Source organism: Spermophilus citellus (assembly GCF_964194105.1).
Source record: "Spermophilus citellus genome assembly, chromosome: 5".
Classification (NCBI taxonomy): Eukaryota; Metazoa; Chordata; class Mammalia; order Rodentia; family Sciuridae; genus Spermophilus; species Spermophilus citellus.
Genome location: NC_138186.1, coordinates 17,750,923 through 17,771,534, shown reverse-complemented (window position 1 = coordinate 17,771,534; position 20,612 = coordinate 17,750,923). Strand labels below are relative to the sequence as shown.

At 45.1% G+C, this 20,612-nt stretch overlaps 1 long non-coding RNA gene across 4 annotated transcripts in view; it reads right to left on the bottom strand.

Annotated features, from left to right (window-relative positions):
* Positions 1-20,230, bottom strand: part of LOC308650571 — a 45,745-nt gene extending 25,515 nt beyond the window's left edge. For 2 of the 4 annotated variants that reach the window (XR_014022348.1, XR_014022349.1), the window contains exons 1-4: positions 19,910-20,230; positions 18,966-19,024; positions 13,475-18,727; positions 9,565-9,710 (exon numbers count right to left, since the gene is read on the bottom strand). This is a non-coding gene — a long non-coding RNA (uncharacterized lncRNA). Of the gene's footprint in view, positions 1-9,564; positions 9,711-13,372; positions 18,728-18,965; positions 19,025-19,909 lie in introns of those variants that run through there. The other 2 variants (XR_014022350.1, XR_014022351.1) reach the window with 2 other exon arrangements.
* Between the last annotated feature and the right edge of the window lie 382 nt (positions 20,231-20,612).

Genomic DNA, 20,612 nt, shown 5'->3' with positions numbered 1-20,612 from the left:
CCCCACTCACCGCCTTCCCCCAAAATTCCTTAGGCAAATGTTTCAACTGCCTATTCCAATTTTAATCAGCCCATTATGGGTACACGCTAAGTGTGTGATTAGCATATGGTGAGGGATATGATTACAAATGATTCTTCACAGAACATTTTAAATTGTATCTGTCATAAAAATGAATTCCTTATGGAACCAGTCCAAAGGAAAATAGTGCTTTCTGATCTGGGCCTCTAATAGCACCTGCTTCAGTGCTTGGATATGCAAATCTGAATCTAGAATAGCATTCACCTACCCCTGTCAAGACCTATGGGTATCCCCATGGAGATGGAAGCTCATGGGCTAATCCTAGATCCATGCCGGCCATGGACCATTCTAGTTTTTTTGGTAGATGGTCCCTGGCTGAGTTTAGTCTCTGTTGTTTTTGTTGACACACAGAACGTGTATTAGTCCTAGTATGAGTCTGTGAGAGATTGCATATTACACCTCCTATTTAAAACAATCATTGAAACAAACAAAATTCCTCTGATCATAACATACAGGAGTTCAAATTTTCTGTGACCCCATGGAAATTTTTAGTGAATGCACATTAATGACACCCAAAGGACACCTGATAAAATAGGCCAGAGAGAGAAGGTGACACGATTTAGTTCTCCTCCCTAATCCATCATTGTTCCCAACTGGCCACGATTCTTTTCACCCTGAATTTTTGATAATAGGTGCCTACAGGTCATTGGTTGGCTTTTAGCAAAGTTTTCTTTGGCTGATGAGAAACTTAGCAGGTGAGCTCCTTCCTATTCTTCTTTGTCTTCTGGGAAGAGGAAGAAAGATGCTGAAGATAAAAGGTACAAGCCTAATTTAGCTTAGTGGCACCCTGTGTCCCTGTGTTAGATGAAGTCTGTCCAAAGTGGGAGAAGGGGCCCTGGATCAGCTGCTCTCTTAAAAATGGGAAAGAAATGCCGAGGTTCTCTACTGGGAAGGGTGGGGTGGTCCCTTCCAGCAAGGGTGGGGCCCATAATCCTTTTATTTATTTATTTACTTATTTGGTACCAGGGATTGAGCCCAGGAGTGTCTAACCACTGAGCAACATGCCCAGCACTTTTTATTTTATATTTTATTCAGAGACAGGTTCTCGCTAAATTACTTCGGGCCTCTCTAAATTGCTGAGGCTGGCTTTGAACTCATCATCCTCCTGCCTCAGCCTCCTGAGCCACTGGGATTAGAGGTGTGCCCTACCGTACCCAGTAGTTCTCAGTTTCCTCACCCCTCCTGTTCAGCAGGGCCAGCTGTATCCATGTAAACCTGGACTGGTCATTGCTCTCTATCAGTAAAATTAGATGTCAAAGTCTCCGTGGTGGTGGACACGCTGACTGTCCCCTACTACACAAACATTGATTGCATAATGAAAAAAGCAAAGTATTTTGGGAGACCAGCGGACCTCTGAAGATGTCCATCATGAAGAAAAAACACACCTGCCTTTCTTTTTATCCTTTTTGTTATTGCTGAGCTATCGATAGACAAAGACTGACTTAATCCCTGGAGCCCGGCAGGACTTCCTTGTGAGAAACAAAGTCCTTTAACCTCTCTGAGCCTCACATTCATCCCAGGGAAGGGGAGGCAGGTCACACCTACCCTGCCCACGACGACGGGTGGGTTGTGAGCATCAAATCAGATGTGAATGAGCGTGAACAGGAACAGCGGGAGGAGCTGTCATCCCCACCCAGTGTCAGTCAGTGTCACTTAGGCTTCAGAGGGACACCCGGCACCCGATGCCATTTTAGCCAATTAGAAAAGACCTTCTGTGGGGGCGGGGCAAAGCGGCAGGATTCCAGGGTGGAGCTTCAAGATTCCTTCATTTGGGATCTGCCCACACCAGAGCCAGCCAGATACCAAGTACAGGGCAGCCCCCTGCCCACCCTCGCTCTCCCCACCACCACCGTTTGCCCCACTGAGAGCATCAGGACCCCAGACCTTCCCCCTCCCCTGCCCTGCCCACTCCTCTGATTGGTCTACACTGAGACCTAAGAGATCAATCTGGTCCCTGCCCTCACGTGGGCTTAGGACAAGTGGTCCTCTATTGAGAGAGGACCCCAATAGGAAGGAAGAAAGGATTTCATAGCCCCCTACAAATCCCCAAAACAGACCTGGGAAATGTGCCCCCACCCCCTTCCTTCCATGGCCTCCATCTGGCCACTGCTCCGGCTTCTCTGTCTTCGAAGGAACGCAGCCTGGACTCTGTGAACCATCTACCAGTGAGGGACGCCTGATTTTCAGGTGCGCTGACTGCATGGTGTAAACGTCTGTGCTGTTTTAACCTCCAGCAGCCCTGGAGATCCAAAGCCAGGGCCTCAGGGCCTCAGGGCCATGAGGAGGTCGAGCACATGTCAGTCTTTGCTGCTTCTTAGCCAAGAACAGGTCCTAAGAAAGAAGGGCATCCTCTCCCCCCCTCCACCTTTTGTTTGAGGGCCATACAGTTGGCCCTTCATATCTGTGGGTTCCACATCCATGGATTCAACCAACTGTGGATCAAAAATATTCAGGAAAAAAGCTTACATCTGAGCTGAACATGTACAGATTATTTTTCTTTTCTTTTTTTGGTACTGGGGATTGAATCCAGGGGTGCGCTACCACTGAAGCACATCCCCAGCCCTTTTTATTTATTTATTTATTTTGAGACAGGGTCTCACTAAGTTATCTAGGGCCTTGCTAAATTGCTGAGGGGGGCCTCTAACTTGGGATCCTCCTGTCTCAGCCTCCCAAGCTGTGCAAGATTACAGGCATGAGCTACCATGCCTGGCCAGACTTTATTTTTTTTTTTTAACCTTGTCATTTATTTCCTAAACAAAGAAGGTAACAACTGTTCACATAGTACTTGTTCTAGGTATTGCAAGTTATCTAGAAAGGATTTGAAGTATAAGGAAAGGTTATGTGGGTTATACACAAATGCTATGCTATTTTGTATAAGGCACTTGAGCATTTTGTGTATTTGGGTATCTACTGGGGTCCAGAAAACAGTCTTTTGTAGACACCAAGGGAAGGCTGTAGAAGATAGAATTCAGATTTGTACACCTCACTGTAAAATGCCGATGAGTCCGGTTGGCCAAGGAGGGTATTCACTGATTGAGATAAAGAATAGACCCAAATTTCTGAAGTATCGGCCCTCAGAAGGACGAGAGCTTTGCATGGAGAGCTACGACACATAGTGTGTGTCTCTGCCCAGGAGAGCTCAGAGTCTAATACGCAGACAGCAGAAGCAAAACGTGTTTCTCCCATACGGCATGTTGTTGAGACCTTGCTCTTAATGGTATAAACCTTTGTAAATCCTCTAGATTGAAAGATGAATTGAGGGAAGCTGGTGTGTATAGCAGGAGGCATTTCAGGATGCCTGAGGATAATGTGACAAGCCCAGAGACTCAGGAGCAGAGGAACCACACAGAGGGTCCTGCCAGAAGGGGCAGGTGCAACTGCTGCTGAAGACTGTCCCTCAGATGGTCCTCTCTGAAAATCACTAAGCCAGGCAGCTGCCCAGCCCAAGCCCACCTCTGGGCATCTGTCTTCACTCCCCCCGGGGAGTCTGCAGATGCCAACAGGGCCCCGCTGAGACTGAACTTGACTCATGGTTGTGTTCCCAGCGCCTGACCCCAAGCAGGCACACACATCCATTGTGTGAACAAGTAAATTAACTAATGCGTCTGTGCCAAAGAGCCCCCTGAAAGAGCTCCAATTGCAGGATAACGAGAGGCATCCTTGGTCGCTTTTACAAATGTGTCTTACTTCTGTCACGTACCTGGAAGTACGTGATCGCTGAGTCCTACTGTGTCCAAGCCGGGGAAAATCTCAGACATCAGGTAGTCTGACCAGTGTGATCAATTCCACGGAGCATCACCTTCACTACGTATCCAAATAGGACCTTAGCAACCTGAAAGGAAATCATTTCCATGGGGAGCCCAAGGACTCCCAGAATCCAGCTAGACATGATGGTCCCTCTTAGGAGACCTTTTCAGATCCTGACATTGTAAGAGCCTATTTTGTCATAAATTCTAGAAGTCTCGGGGGTGTATTCATGGAAGGGAGACAGATCAACTTAGATTTTTTTTTATTGTATTTATTTTAGGTTGTAACGTTATAGGTAGCGACATGTAATTGTTTCAAACTTCCCAACATTTACAAGGAGATGTTACATGCAAGACCCTCCAACAGGTCCCCAGCACTACAGGGACCTCACGGTAGACTCAGTTTCCCTGCCACCAGAGACTCTCAATTGCCTGAGCAACCAGACAACTAGGTACAGACGACCCTGATGCAGTTTGGACCACGGCACCCACAGCACTAGGGCAACACGGCTCAGAGAGAAGAGGACATGGAAGGACTGGGCCTGGCAGGTTCGGAGAGGAGAGATGTACCTAGGCCTCAAAGGTGGGCGGAAATTCAGCAGGTAGGTAGGAGAAGGCAGAGAGGCATGTCGCATGAAGGGATCAGAGCTAGGCAGAACAAGGATGGGCAGGAAGTTTTTATCCCGCATCAATCACGTGTTGGACATTTGAGAGATGTGACCTCATTTTACACTCACAACAACCCAGTAAACTGGGTATCAGTGCTTCCATTTTTCAGAGAAGGAAACTGAATCTAGGGAAGATTAATAATGTGCCAAGCGAGGGTCAAGGTTACGTAACACACCTGGGGCAGAGCCAGGTTTGAAACCCTGCAGGAGCCGACCACAGTAGCACACACCTATAATCCTAGTCACTTGGGAGGCTGAGGCAGGAGGATAGCATTTTGAGGCCAGCTTCAGCAGTGAGGGAGGTCCTAATCAACTTAGCAAGACCCTGTCTCAGTATAAAAAATAAAAAAGGCTGGGGATATAGCTGAGGGGCACAGCACTCCTGGGTCCAATCCCCACTACCCAAAGTGATAGTAATAATAAAACCTGCATGACTGATTTCAACACCGGTGTTCGGTGTTCTTTCTACTTACTGAGCTGAAGGGAGATAGCAAGTCATATAGGGGCACCAGCTCAGTATGGCCGGAACATGGGCTCAAGGGGGAGGCTTGAGAGAACAGGAGACGCTAGAGGAAGAAGACGGGGAAGAGGAGAACAAGGAAGGACTTGGTTTCTGGTTGTTGTTGTCGTTTTTTAATTTCTAGATGGACAAATACCTTTATTTCATTTATGGGGTGCTGAGGATCCAACCCAGTGCCTCATGCAGGCGTCGCAAGCGCTCTGCCCCTGAGCCCCAGCCCCAGCCCCTCGGGTTGTTTTTGAAGATGAAGGAAATTAGAGGAAGGCGCTAGGAACGCAGGTGGAAGTATCAGCTTTGAAATTTTAAAAGGAACATCTTCCTCCCCAAACAGGATGAAAGAACAGAATGAGAAATCACTCCTGTTTAGGGGAAAGAAGGGGATAGAAAGAAATGGGATGTAGAGGGAGGGCTTTCTCGGTTCATCCAGGGAAGAGGTCTGTTCCGGGGAGAGGGGGACAGGGTCAGCTCGGGCTTGGGCAGAGTGGAAAAGCTTCAGAGCAGCTGTCGTGGGAACCTGATAGGGAGCTAAAAATGGAGTTGAGGGAAGACGTCCAGGGCAGGAACGCACAGGGGCTCCGATTACCCTGAGGTGCTCAGCGGGATGCAGCAGTTGGGGATCAGGAGGAGAAGAAAGTGTGGTCCAAGGAGAGGCAGTGGGAGGTCAAAGGGGAAGAAGGGAGGTGCTTTTGGAGAACCTGGCCAAATCAGCTCACCAAGGAATCCAAACTTGAGCGGGAGGGAGGGGTAGAGACAGCCAGGATGGGTCCTAGATGCCAAAAACGAAGGAGAGGCTCCAGGATCCCAGGTGAAGGCAAAGAAGAGGCTTAGCAGGAATGAGCTGAGGAAGGCAAGGGCGGGGCCGGCCTCAGGGCCAGGAGACCCAGGGAGTGGCTGTGCCTGAGTGACAGAGATGCTCAGAACAGGGACGTCCCCGGGACTGGGGGGGTCAAGGAAGTGAGAGAGGAGGTGCAGAAAGGCCCAGGGCCCTGCAAGCAGAGGCGGAGAGCAAGGGAGGGGTGGAAAAATTGTGCTCTATATGTGTACTGTGGATGGAAATGCATTCTGCTGTCCTGTGTAATAAACTAGAATAAATAAATACATTTTTAAAAAAATAAAGCTTAAAAAAAAAAAAGGGAGGCTGGGCTTGATTTCTGGTGAAATACAATCATTCCCCAGTATATGTGGGGAATGCCAAAATCTGTGGATGCTCAAGTCCCTTACATAAAACGGTGTCGTTCCTCGACGGTGCTGACCCCCACCTGCCCCTGGAATAGAAAAGAACAATGAAACAAACTCCATAGGATTCTCCCACGGAGAGGAAATCTGGAAGAAATCTGCACAGGGAGAGGGAGACAGGAGGGACAGCAGAGGGAGAAAGAGTAGCAACAGCATCATGGGTGTCGCAGGTGAAAGCACCCAGGCCAAGATCTTCAGGCTTGGAAAGTGTCCTCTTTGACCCCGTGACTCAAACAAAGCCAGTGGCCCTTCTAGCCTATGTCCTGCACTCACTCTACAGAAAGGGCCTCTGGGCATCAGGACCCCTATTTACAGCCAAAGCCCTGGATCCACCCTGAGGCTGCATTGATCAGCAGCTCCTGATCCGGGACAGGTCCCACCACCCAGCCTCAGGTGTTCTCCCTCCAGAACAGGTGTGACCCCTCTCCACTGGCCCTTGGAACACAGCTTTAGACCGCGGATGAGCACCACCACCCCGTGCCAGGCCTTGCCGACTCAAGAGAGCATCTAATAATGGCCATCACTTAGCAGCGCTTGGTCCACGCAAGGCACGGGCTAGAGAGGGCCTTGGAGGTCATTCAACTCCATTCTGACTTTTCCTATAACGTTTTCACCCCAAACTGTCCTGTTGCTGCTTCAAGAGCCTGAGAACTCACTCCCCACAGGACAGGCAGATGGCTCTGTTGGAAACCTCCCGTTCGTTCCCAAATCTCTGCTCTTTCCTTCACAGTCACCATCCTCTGGGCTCTCCTGCGACCCTTGCTGGGACTCCTTCACCGTCCCGCCTGTTCTCCCTTGTCAAGGTCCCTCTTAAGGTGTGTGCCTCGGCACCAGAAGTAGAAAGTGCTTAGAGAATGCTGCCTTGTGCCCGGCACTTTCTAAGCCCTTGTGGACATGAACTCATTTAATCCTTACAAGAATACCGTGTGCTGTTTGCACCTTTATTATTATCATTTTGCATATGAAGAAACTGAGGCAGAGTGGGAACTCCCCGGCCCAAGCGCACTACCAGCAGCAGAGTTGGAAGTCAAGTGCGAGCCATCTGGATGAGCTCATAACCCCCGTGCCAGCTCTCACACTTGGCAGCCACTGGAATCACCTTAGGGAGTTCTAAAAACTACCAAGCCTGCGATCCACCCCTCGAGATCCTGATTTTATTGTACCACACGCCATCTGGGCATCCAAACTTTTAAAAGATGTCCAAGGGGACCCTTAGGCAGAGCCAAAACTGAGAACAACTGTTCTCTGCTGTCAAACTACCACACCCCCCGGGGCAGTCTGGTCTGCGCAGGATAGAGTTAGACCAGAGGGGTGCGATGGAAATTTCCAAGTTTCCTGGTAGAGGATAACACTGGGACAGGCTCAGACATGGGTGACAAGAGCCAGCCTCTCAGGAAGGCTTGGTAAATAGAACATCACTCAGGTGGTGTGAGTTCCCAGGCACTGGGGCAACATCATCCTCAAAAAAATTAAAAAAAAAAAAGCAGACACAAAATCCGCCCCCCCCAGGAGGCTAGCTTCAAGGACTTGCTCTGTAAGGACTTTCACTAGTCATAAAGCCCACCCTGGGCACAGGGCCATCATCTCCTCAAGTTAGCAGCTGCCTCCATGGTCGCCAACAGTTCAGCTTCCTGACCTTTCAAGAGCTCCAGGTGGACAGAGAAGGGAGGCCAGTCTCCCCCACTTCCATACTCTCCTCTGGATTGACTGGAGATTACTACAAGGAAGCCCTGAGTGGCCAGGTCTGTAGGTGAGGACAGGGTCCCTCTGACTTCTAACTCATAATTCTCCAGCCCCTTCCCCCAAAGGACTCTTGGGACACTTCCAATCGATCAGGTGTCTGGACATGGACTCTCCTGCTCTTCACGTGCCTGTCCCTTCCCTGTTGCATCTAAGTTCAAGTTACTACTTTTAAATCATGAAGGTGTTTCATTGGTTAAAGAAAGACCCCCCCACACACACCCCCTATGTCCTCTGATTGTTGCTGGAAACGGCTGTCCAGTTCCTTGAACTCGCTCTTAGTCTGGTGCCAGGGCGCAGGATGAGGACTGACATTGAGCTACTTTTCCTGCTTCCTCTGCCCAGAGACAGCTCTGAAAACCCCAGCCAGCCATAGCAACCTGAATGTGGATAAAAGGGAGACTCCCCCCTCACCCCCACACCCTATTAATATTTAATGCAAACATCTGAATGCAAATTGACTTCACTTTTTATTCTCTTTCCTCCATACCCCTCTCTAATGTACAGTCTTTTCATCCAAGACAGCAGTGGTCCTTCATCCGCTCGAAACGGGAGCGAGGGTCAGAAGGGCGAGGGACTAACCAAGTGGCACGTGGTTGGAGCAGATCCTACAGTTTCCAAACTCTGTGTTTCCAGGACTTTTCCAAATGAGAGTCTATATCAGAGGCATTTATACTGTACAGAGGGTCACAGTGACTTGCTCAACTTGTGGGAGAAAATTTGCCAACAGGGATGGAATATTATTAGCCTGGAAGCCCCTGAAAAATGATCTACTCCTCAAGCTACAAACCCTCTTTTTCTACAGCTAAGGAAAAAGCAGATTGATGGTTCAACCGGCAGCTCTGTTCCCATTTCTCCACAGTCTATGAACCTGGCTACTTCCTGGTTTATGTTGCAAGATTGAGGTGCAGAGGTTGAAGGGGGTGGTTAAATTTTAAAATGGGATCAAGCAAAGCAAAAGTGGTTAGAAAAATAGTCCCTTAGTTGGGATGGCAAAGGATTAAAGAAAGCATCTGAGGAATAAGAAAATTGAACAGATCTGGGGAATTTATGGAGTTGTTTAAGTTTCTGCTGAGAAAGGGGGGCTAGTACAGAGTCTGCGCACTGTAAGGATATTGTAAGTAGAAGTCCTGAGTGGTAGCTATAATTTTTGCAGGGAGTGGTGACGATTCCAGCAAATGTCTATTTACTATTGGGTACATTTCAATTTTTGTCTGTGTTTACACACAAACATACAGCCAGTGGCCGTGAGAGCTGGCCCTCTCCCACGTGAGAGGTGTGTATTTGTATACACAATGCAAAGGACCAGGGCTGGAGAACAAGTCCATGAACACAGGGTTTCCTAAACCCTCCCAAGACATCTGCAAAGTCAAAGATGCTGTAATTCTTTGGAAACTGCATTCTAGATTTATAGGGAATATGTATAATCCAGAACAAAGGGATTAAAAAAAAAAAACCCTAGTGGCTAAACAATGAATCTAAGTTTACACAGTGAGTCAGGGGTACAACCATGGTCAGAACCACTTCCCCTCCACCAGACTCCCTGCTCCCCCTGGGCCACTCTGCCTGTGTTCACCCGTTATGATGGCAGGAGTTCACAGGACACAGAGATGACCGGCCCAGGTGACCCTGGACTCTCGATGGTGGGTTCTACTCCTCCCGCTGTCCAGTGACATCATCCCGCTGTCCAGTGACATCATCCCGCTGTCCAGTGACATCAGACTAGGGGAAGAAAGCAGAGGGAAGAGGGACCAGGCAGGTGAAGGAGAAAATGGGGCAGAGTTGCAGGGAGTTGGTCTCTGATTGTTGGATCTAGAAATTAATTGCAAAAACCTCAACTGGAAAGTATAATTAGTAGCGAAGCCTACTTAAAGCAAAAAGGAACTTAATTTACATTCTTTTTTTTTCATATTTTTTTTAGTTGTAGAGGGACACGATACCTTTATTTTGTTTATTTTACGTGGTGCTGAGGATTGAACCCAATGCCTCACATGTGCGAGGTAAGCGCGCTACCCCTGAGCTACGACCCTAGCCCTTTTATATTCTTGATATTTGTTTAATAGGAAGAAGGAGAGTAAAACTCAAAACGCCTCGACTGTAACCATAGAAGATGTTGAAAAAGTAAGATGTATAATGGTATCAGGGACAGGGTGGCTGCTGTTTCTTTCCCTCTCTGAGAGCCAGGCTTGGCTAAAATGGTACCTGACTCAAGTGTTGAGAGCCATGGAAACAACCAACAAAAAATGCCATCTTGTGCAGTTTGCAGCTTGGTGCTACTGAAAGGCAGTGGGACTCTAAGAGGTGGGGCCTGCTGGGAGGTGTTCAGGTCATTGAGAGTGTGATTGTGGGAATTCAGTCCCTTCCTGACTTTCCCTCTTCCCAGCCACCGTGAGGCAAGATTTGCTCTGCCACTCCCTCCCCATCCTGATGTGCTGCCTTACCACAGGTCCAAGAGCAACAGAGCCAATCAATCATGAACTGAAACCTCTAAAACAGGTGAACCCAAACAAACCTTTCCTCTTTATAAGTTGCTTATCTCAGGTATTTTGTCAGAGTACTGGAAAACTGACCAACACACCAGCCTTTGACAGGGGACTGTTTGTTCTACAGTGTCAGCTGAATCACAGTGGTGCACTCAATATTATTTGGAACTCTGCCTTATCAAAGACTTGCATATTTTTCCACAGGGTTGCTGGAAGGCTTCATGGAGAATTTTACCTTTCTCATGTGAAAACAGTGTGAGAGATACAAAAATAACAATCATGAAAATAACTGTCAAGAAGGAAGAAGGATGGGCATCCCATGCAGTTGGGAACACCTATTCAACATTGTGTATGTTAGGAATACTAAAGGTATTTTTTAGGAAAAATTCAAGCAGTTTCTTTTTTGGCTGAGAGAGGTCACAAGACAGTGGTATTTTCAATCAGAGGCACTTCTGAATATGGAGGAGGTGGGTGAGTAGTATAGTTTGCATATTTAGCGGCAGCAGATACAAAAGATTAAAAAGCAAACAAACAAGAATCTCACTGATTGAAATCTGCTCATGCTGTCCTCAGCTCCTTAGAGAGCTTGTGAGAAGTAGGGGATCTCAGGCCTCACCAGGACCTGGAGAATCAGGATGCATGTTTTGTCCGGATCCCCAGGGGATTCTTTTTTTTTTTTATTGTTGGTTGTTCAAAACATTACATAGTTCTTGATATATCATATTTCACACTTTGATTCAAGTGGGTTATGAACTCCCATTTTTACCCCGTAAACAGATTGCAGAATCACATCAGTTACACTTCCACTGATTTACATATTGACATACTCATGTCTGTTGTATTCTGCTGCCTTTCCTATCCTCTACTATCCCCCCTCCCCTCCCCTCCCCTCCCCTCCCCTCTTCTCTCTCTACCCCCTCTACTGTAATTCATTTCTCCCCCTTGTATTATTTTTCCCTTTCCCCTCACTTCCTCTTGTATGTAATTTTGTATAACCCTGAGGGTCTCCTTCCATTTCCAAGCAATTTCCCTTCTATCTCCCTTTCCCTCCCACCTCTCATCCCTGTTTAATGTTAGTCATCTTCTCATGCTCTTCTTCCCTACTCTGTTCTTAGTTACTCTCCTTATATCAAAGAAGACATTTGGCATTTGTTTTTTAGGGATTGGCTAGCTTCACTTAGCATAATCTGCTCTAATGCCATCCATTTCCCTCCAAATTCTATAATTTTGTCATTTTTTAATGCAGAGTAATACTCCATTGTGTATAAATGCCACATTGTTTTTATCCATTCGTCTATTGAAGGGCATCTAGGTTGCTTCCACAGTCTTGCTATTGGGCACATCAAAGTCAGAGAACTTTGAAAGGCTCTTTTCTGTGTATCAGCAAACACATTTAGCCCAAACCCACCACAGTGTATTGGAAAATAAATTTCATACCCAACAAGAATATTGGGATGTTGGAGGAATAGTTAACAAGAGCCACTCCACCTTTTCCCATGTAATTTTTTTTGTTTGTTTTTGGTACTGGGGATTGAACCGAAGGATGCTTAGACCCCGAGACACATCCTGTCATGCACTTTTTTATGTTGCACACAGTGCTCAATATTTCAACAACTTTGTGCTCGTTTTCATGAAAAATTCTATGTGAAGTTTGCCATTATTGCTTAAATTATGGGACTTGACTTTTGGCCCAGCTTTTCTTAACTATCCTGAGCATCTCTGCCTTGAATCTCTTCCAATACAGGACACATCTACACACGTTCGCAGATGTATCATCACTAGGATTTGTTTTTGCCACTTGTTACTTTGTGATCCCGTTTTGCATTTGTTAATGGAATCCACCCAAGAATATTTTTATGGTTGTTCCAAGGATGACCCATCCTGGCTTGGGGTGGCTTAGCTTACAGGTCTCCTTCCTTATTTGGGTGGGTGGAGAGAACATGTCTAATTCTTCACTTTCAACCTGGGACATATTTCCCCAAAGAAATAAGATATAATTCCCAACTTCAGGGATCTTTAGAGACCATGTGGGAGACGAAGATGAGTCTGACTAATGGCTGTGGGGACATGGCGGTCTTGCCAGGTGAGTGTCTGCAAAGTGGAACCTGAAAGGTCGAGTTAGCCTAGCATGGAGAGCAGAGGAAGGAGCCAGTGTCCAGCACACAGTGGGAGAGTGTGGAGAACATTCTAGAAATTTGGGGTGGTCAAGGCAATGAAGACACATGGCTAGAGAGAAAGGAGAGGGTTGTCTCAAGGCTTCCATAAACTAGGGTGTGTACAGAGGAGAAATTCCAGGTAGCTACTAAAAGTTCTGTTCACAGAGATTTTTATGATATTCAGTGAAACAATTCATTCAGTGAAATAATTTTTTGCATATCTGCTAAGCACGGTAGATATTCCTGATCATATGCCCTAATGACACTAGAAAATTTCTCTGGGTGAAAACAGTAATGACAGAGAAGAAAAAAAAAAAAAAACTTTATCCATATAGATTCTCTATGATCTCAAATCACAGAAAAAAGACAGAACAAAAATGCACTAAAATATTTATTGAAGTTTTTCTTTAAAAGATGGGTTATATTCTTATTTTTATTTGTATTTTTCTGTTTTCTAGAGCACATTTTTATCCATGTTTTATATTTTCCTTTTTTTAGGAATTAGATTATTTTAAAATTTTGGGCCGGACGTGGTGGCACACTCCTGAAATCTCAACTGCTAGGAAGGCTGAAACAGGAGGATCACAAGTTCAAAGCCAGTCTCAGCAATAAGCGAGGCACTAAGCAACTCAGTGAAGTTGTCTGTCTCTAAATAAAACACAAAATAGGGCTGGGGATGTGGCTCAGTGGTCATGTGCCCCTGAGTTCAACCTCTGGTACCAAAAAAAAAAAAAAAAATGAGGGCTTAAGATAATATTTCTTTTGTAAAGGAAGAAAGCACCCAATACACTCAGGAAGCACTAATGTTCAAATTTTTCATCCTACGTTTTATTCACAGATAACCTACCAAACTATCTTCAAGATGGCCCCAACCCGTATCTGTAGTTCCAGCTACTTGGGAGGCTAAGGCAGGAGGATGGCTTGAGTCCAGGAGTGAGGCCAGCCTGAGCAACACAGCAAGACCCTGTCTCAAGAAAAACAAAAATTAAAAGTCTAAAAAGAAAAAATAAAATAAAAAAATACAAAAGACCCAAAATATGACAAAGAAACAAGTTCTTCAGCCTTTTACAGTAGTCCTAAACCCGGGGAGATTAAGCTCAACCATTGAATCACCTACACCTACTCCCCAGCCTCTGATTCCTATGCCTCACTCACCTGGCCTGCCCATGGCCTGAGCTGTCATTCACATCAGACTTTGGTATCTGCTCCACAGGTTTCTGGAGTTTTCTACCCAATGCTTAGTGAAGAATCTTACTGGCTTCCACCCTCTGCCCCACCCTTGCCGCCCAGGTTCACGCTGTCGGGTTGATTGATAGCACCTGGTGATCAGCACTCCTCACCCGGCTCCTGCTTCCTGGTCTCCCCAGCTGCTTCAGAAGTAAGACACTCACCTCCACCCTTCCCGTAAGTCCCTGGTTTCTGTCTTGCTGTGCCTTTCCTTGCTGTATGCAAATGACAACTCCAAGCTGACATCATCCAGGACTCCACAGGATGTGGCAAGTTACCAAAGTTTGACATCCATTGCTAACTGTGAGATTTTTCAATTTCCAGCTAATAGCAACATCATTTAAAGTGGAGGCCCTTAGGGAGAGGTTTATTTTTAAAATTGACAAATAATATTCACATTGAAGAAAAACAGGCATTTAATAAAATCCAGGAGACAATCCTAATGTTTTTTTTTTAAAGTGTGACAAAAAGCTACAAAACCAACAAACATTATATCAAACAAGGAAATAGCAAAGTGGTTTCCTTAAAATATGAACTAGGGCAAAAATGTTTTCTTCACCAAAGTTATTCAATCTACTTTGGCAAGTTCTCACGAATTCGATAAGACAAGAAAACTTAAAAAGGAGTGTCACTATCAGAAGACTAATATGTTTACATATTAAAATGACTACACCTAAAAAAGGGAAAGATTCTATCTTTAAAATCTATTATAAGAACTAGGACAATTTGATAAGGTAACTACATGCAATACATTTATGAAATGCAAAGGTTCTTATTTATGTTAGTAATAGCCAGTTTAGAAATGAAATGGTGCTGAGCATGGCGATATACCCATTCAATCCCAGCGACTCAGAAGGCTGAGGCAGGAAGATCAAGAGTTCAAAGCCAGTCTGAGCAACATAGATAGACCCTGCCTCAAAATAAATAAATAAATAATTTAAAAGGGAAATTGAAAAATAAAGTCAAAAGACAATGAGTAAGCTAAAAGGAACTATTATAATGATATGGCAGCTGGACAGCTATAAATCAATAACTTAAAGATACATTCCCCCCCCAAAAAAAATATGAAAAATAATAGGCCAGTCCCAGGAGAGGAAATATAAATGTTTAAGGTGTTCTCCCATTGCCAGTGATGGTGTGAGCTAGTCAATTTTGGAAAAGTCAAAAATCAATAAGTTATAAAATTGGGCATACCCCAGAACCTCACTGCAAGATATCCATTCTCTAGAAGTAAAAGCTTGGGTGTTTCTATGTACAGGATTTCAGTTGTAGCATTGTTCCTGGTAGTAAAACCTGGAAGCAAGTTGCAAGTCTGTCAATCGGGGATGTCTGAATAAGTGACAGCAAATTTTCACAGGTAGTGGTACGTACCTCTTAAACGAGTTCAGTCTCTATACTGATCTGGAAACTTGTCCATGCTATATACTCGAAAGTGAAAAACATTCACAAATAAATGTACAGTAGCCCCCTCTAACCTCAGACCTCCAGCAGATACCTGAAACTGTAGATAGTGCCAAGCCCAGTATGGTCCACTGTTTTTTTATTCCTATCCACAACCACACCTATGATAAAGCTTAATTTCTAAATTAGGCACAGTAAGAGATTAAAAATAGCAATAAGACAATTATAGCAACATACTGCAATGAAAGGTATGTGAATATAGTCACTCTCTTTTTCTCCCCCCAAATCATCTCCTTATACTGAACTCACTCTTCTTCTCCCTGTGACGGTGTGAGATGATGCGATGCCCTCGTGATAAGATGCACTGAAGGGAAAGTCACAGACATGGAGACATAGCTTAGGCTACTGTGGACCTTCTGATGACAGGCCAGGACAAGGATGCCTATTGACCATGGGTAACTGAAACCCAGAAGCAACGGCAGCTGTACGATGACTCTAGCTCTCTAAAGCAAAACCACCTGCTATGCAATTCATAAAATATTTCTATAAAATAAGAATACAGAAGGGTTCATGTGCAATTCCGTGATTATGGGTTTGGGAGAGTGGGGAGAAACCAGGAGGCATGGGAGAGGTTGAAGTATTTTTTATTTGCTGTTCTGTGTTGTTTTGTTTCAATCTACCTGGGAGGCTTTTATAATTTGGGGACAAATTATAAACATTGGTATTTTTTAAAAAATAATTTCTAAAAAAATTATAGAATTATTATAATTTTTTTTGAAAAAATATTTCTGCCAGGGATTGAACCCAGGGGTGCCTAACCACTGAGCCACAATAAATTAACTTATTTTTATTTTGAGACAGGGTCTCTCCAAGTTGCTTAGGACCTCGTTATGTTGCCTAGGGTGGCTTTCAACCTGCAGTTCTTCTGCCTCCGCCTCCTGAGCCACTGGGATTACAGGTGTGCACCACCACACCCCGCAAAAACATATTTTTTAAAATACATATAAAAAGGTAAAAAAAAAAAAAAGTGCGTACTGGTAGAAAGAACAGTGTGTGTTTCTTATGCCCATAATCCAAAGCAGAAGCATGCACAGAAGAGGGGAAACCCAGCCTCAGCTGTGCCTGTGGGGAGAGGGAGGGACGAAGGAACGCTTCCAGTGGGTTTCAGGGCAGACATCCACAGGCTGCCCGAAAGGTGCCATCAACCCACCAAGCCACCAGGACTAATCACACAAGCAGCATTTCCCCATGTCATCTCTCCTGCTTGGGGGCAGAGCAAAAGTCCTAAGACCCGTGCCAGGTCTAGTTCTCCACTCCAAGGTCACAAGGCTGATCTCTGTGCCCTTGACCCTGGGGCCTACCTATCCCTTAACCTGTCTCTTTAAAGAGAAATTATATCTCAGCCTCTTAGAAACTCCAACTTGTGTTATGAAATTCCTTTTAAGAAAGGAATAACAAATATGCTAGGACCCAGTGACATTTTGCCTACCCAGTGCTGTGCACCGGTTAATGACCTTCAGCTTACCCTTGACTGCCTTCCTAAGGAATCACCCGTTAGCCTGCTGCATACTTGGCTAATCATAAACTAAGGAAAGTGGTCAAATTCACAATAGTGCTTGTTTAAAAAACAAAATTTTTTTTTGGGGGGGGTGGAATTACAGCTTATCTCACCCATTTGATTATTCATTTGTTGAATTAAATTAAAGAGGAATTTGAGAGATGCACAAAGAGAGGAGATTTTTTACTGGAGACTTCCATCTGGGAAGCAGATTTACGAGGCCTTTTTTGAGACCCAGAATAACTTTCCTGTGATGAAACACAAGGCAGAACTAGCCCACCAAACGGAGTGTGTGGGGCCCCAGGGAAGCCAAAACGCAGAAAGATCCCCAGAGAGAAAGGCCCGTGGGGTTTGGGGCATCATGGTTGAGACCCAAATAAAGCCAAACATTTTACAATGAGTTAGTAGAACTGGGTTATTCTTTAGGTGCTGGGTGTCTTGTAGGGTGGGGGGATTATTTTGTGTGGGTTTTTTTTTTTTTTTGCTTTTTTTTTTTTTTAATCCTATGACTTCTTAACCAGGCATCTGGGCAGGACGTTGAAAGCTCAATTTGAAATACAGGGAAGGAAGTGACAGAGAGTGATGGCGCAGGGCAGGTGCCAGTCTCAAGTGAACATGTGCAGAATGTTTTAAAGACACAGATGAGCTGGAAAAGCCCCAGCATCAAGCCAGAGTGGGTCACTCCACCCTCCACAGCCTCCCCTCCAAACCACATGTTGGCCAGTAAACAGATCAACTGCTCAGCGTGCCCTGAAATGGGATTACAAGGGGGTGCTTTAACAGCAAGATTCGTGCAAAAAGAAAAGTAACTTGTCCTACAATTGATTGTCAGCAACATTTTCCAATCTTTTTTTTTTTTTTTTTGCTTTGCTATAGAATACAGAATATTAAAAGAGGACCCCCAAAGGGCTACTCTGCGAGAATGGAAAGAGTTTTACTCATCAGTGCTAAAGATGACACAGGACATAAAAAAGAGCAAGACTGAAGCAGGGACTTGATCAGATATTTGCACACTCATGTTCGTGACAGCATTACTCACAAGAGCCAAAAGATGCCCTAGTAGGTGAATGAAGAACATGTGGTAGAGGCGAGGAGGGGTGTACCAGTAGCTCAGAAGGCTAAGGCAGGAGGATAGTGAGTTCAAAGCCATCCTCAGCAACAGTAAGGCACTGAGCAACTCAATGAGACCCTCTTAGTAAAATACAAAATAGGGCTGGGGATGTGGCTCAATGGTTGAGTACCTTGAGTTCAATCCTCAGTACCAAAAAAAAAAAAAAAAAGGAGAAGAAAAAGAAAGTGTAGTGTGCAGTATATACATGTGCTGGATCTTAGCCTCTTTGAGAAAGGAAATTCTGACACCATGCCATGGCATGGATGAACCAGGGGGCATTATGCTAAATTAAGTCAGCCAGACACAAAAGACAGCTACTGTATGATTCTACTTGCCTGGGTACCTCCTGCCATCCAATTCAGAGAGATGGTAGCCAGGGGTTGGGGGAGAAGGAATGAAAAATTAATGTTTAATGGATACAGTTTCAGTCTGAGGTGATGATAAAGTTCTGGAGATGGAAGGTAGTGATGGTTGTACATGAATTACCTAATGCCACTGAACTGGTCACTTTAAATGGTTAGGATGACACAATTCAAGTTATATATATATTTGCCACAATGAAACAAAAAGCAATTGAGGTCACATTGTGCATGAATTCACCTGGCCCTACTTGAGCATCAATTCCTTTACAAGCACCAACACACAATCAAAGCCACGCGTGGGAATCCAGGATGGATACTCTGCTTCAGGTCTCGGAAGTTGGCTCAGTGGCTGAGCACTCATCCAGCATAGGAGGCCCTGGGTTCCATCCTCAGCACCACAGAAGAATCTGATTCAGGTGTGGCTCACGCGCTGTCAAATATCTCAATAAAAAGGAAAGAAAGAAAGTATACTCGATTCTTTAAATATTTCCCTCCCCGAGTTGGAAGTCCGGAAGACAGAATACATACTTCAACAATCTGATTTGCTTCTGCGCTAATCTGATTTCCAGACTCTCATCATTTTAGCCTGTGACCAAAAACACACTTGCAAATAATCAATTTAAATGTTTTCAAGGCAGCAAGCACACGCCATCTTAAATATAACCTTGAACCCACTTACCTGCAGAAGACACTGAGCCACTTTGGTCAGAGAGAACAGGCCAAATACAGATAGCTTTCCTTTTGCCAAGAGAGAAAAACTCATGAGTCTGAGAGTGGAAGAGTGGTCCCTGGTGACTGGATAAGTCAAAGTTAAATATAAATCCAGTTCTCTTTAAGTTGCAGGTCACAAAAAAAAATTATATGGCAATGTATGATAATCTTGGGCAAGAGCAATTTTCTAAAGCTTGTAGTTTCAAACTTTGAATTGGGGAAATACATTCATCCCTTGGTATCAGCCCCATGGATACCAAAATCCAAAGACGCTCAAGTCCCTTGTAGAAATTAGCATAGTACTAGATGACTTATAAAACCTGATACTTTATAAATGCTATGTCGATAGTCGTCATATTGTATCATTTAGGAAAAAGGCTAGAAAAGTTCTCTGCATGTTTAGTACAGATACAACTATTTTTCGAACATCTTTGATCCACAGTTGGTTGAACCCACAGATGTGGGACCTGCAGATACGGAAGGCTGACTGTGATCTTAAATTCATAGGTTGAGTTCTCAACAGCTGGGGGCTGGGGAAGGAAGGCTGCATTCTCCCTCTCCCAGCTCCTTCGCCAAAGTCCTGCAGAGGATGGAGAGCCAGGTTGCAACTGAAGCCAATATGTGTACATCTTTAATCATCTCTAGTAATTACCGTATTCTGCACTCCATCAGAGGATCTTAGGGTAGCTTCACAGAGATTTATAAATAAAATGTTAAATACATCCCTAATGATCAGTCAATATTATTAATATTAGCCTTTTTTTTTAAGCTCCTAAACAACATACTTTTGAGGGAAGCCAGCTCTGGTTAGGGCCTAGAATCCTTTTTGCATCCTTTCAAATCTGCCTCTTTAAGATCCCTTCCACACACAGTGCACATAGAACCTGGGGCTCAGCTCACATATTCACTCACAGGTGATTTGGGGAAGCAGGTGCTGGGAATCAAACCTAGAGCCAGCTCTACCACTAGGACACAGCCCCAGCCTCCACAGGTGAGATCTGCAGTGTCATCTAAGGGCAAGTGAGCTGGGTCCTGGTCACCTGCTGCTGGCTGAAGCAGTGGGAGCCAGCAAGGAACAGACTTACTTGTTCACAGGTCTGCAGCTGGGCCAGCCCCTCGTCCAGCAGTCAGAAGACCCCTTATCTGCTCTGAGCTAGCCACCAGGCATCCTCTGGGTGGAGAGAGGAAGGCCCTGGGAGCCCGTCCACTCGCTATTTTCCAGCCGTAACTCATATCGCCTTTACACCCTTGAGTGACTTGGAAGTAAACCAAGACAAAAGGAACATGGGCAGAGCCTCAGAGGTTGTTCTTGCTTCTTTGAATCCAGAGCTGAGCTCAGGGGATCAGAAGCCAGAAAACCTGGGAAGGCAACTTGGGGTCATGGTAACAAGCACAAACATGCAGGTTAGCAAGATATGGCTGTAAATACTGGCTGTGTCACTTAACAGCCCCGTGTCCTTGGTAAAGGAACCCAGACCTCTCTGGGTCTGGGTTTCCTCAATCTATAAAACGGAAAAGGAAAAAAAGGGCTCATAGGATTTTGCAAAAATGAGTTGAGGCAAAGCACACGGCCCAAGACCAAACATCTAGTAATTGCTCGGTAAATAATAATGCA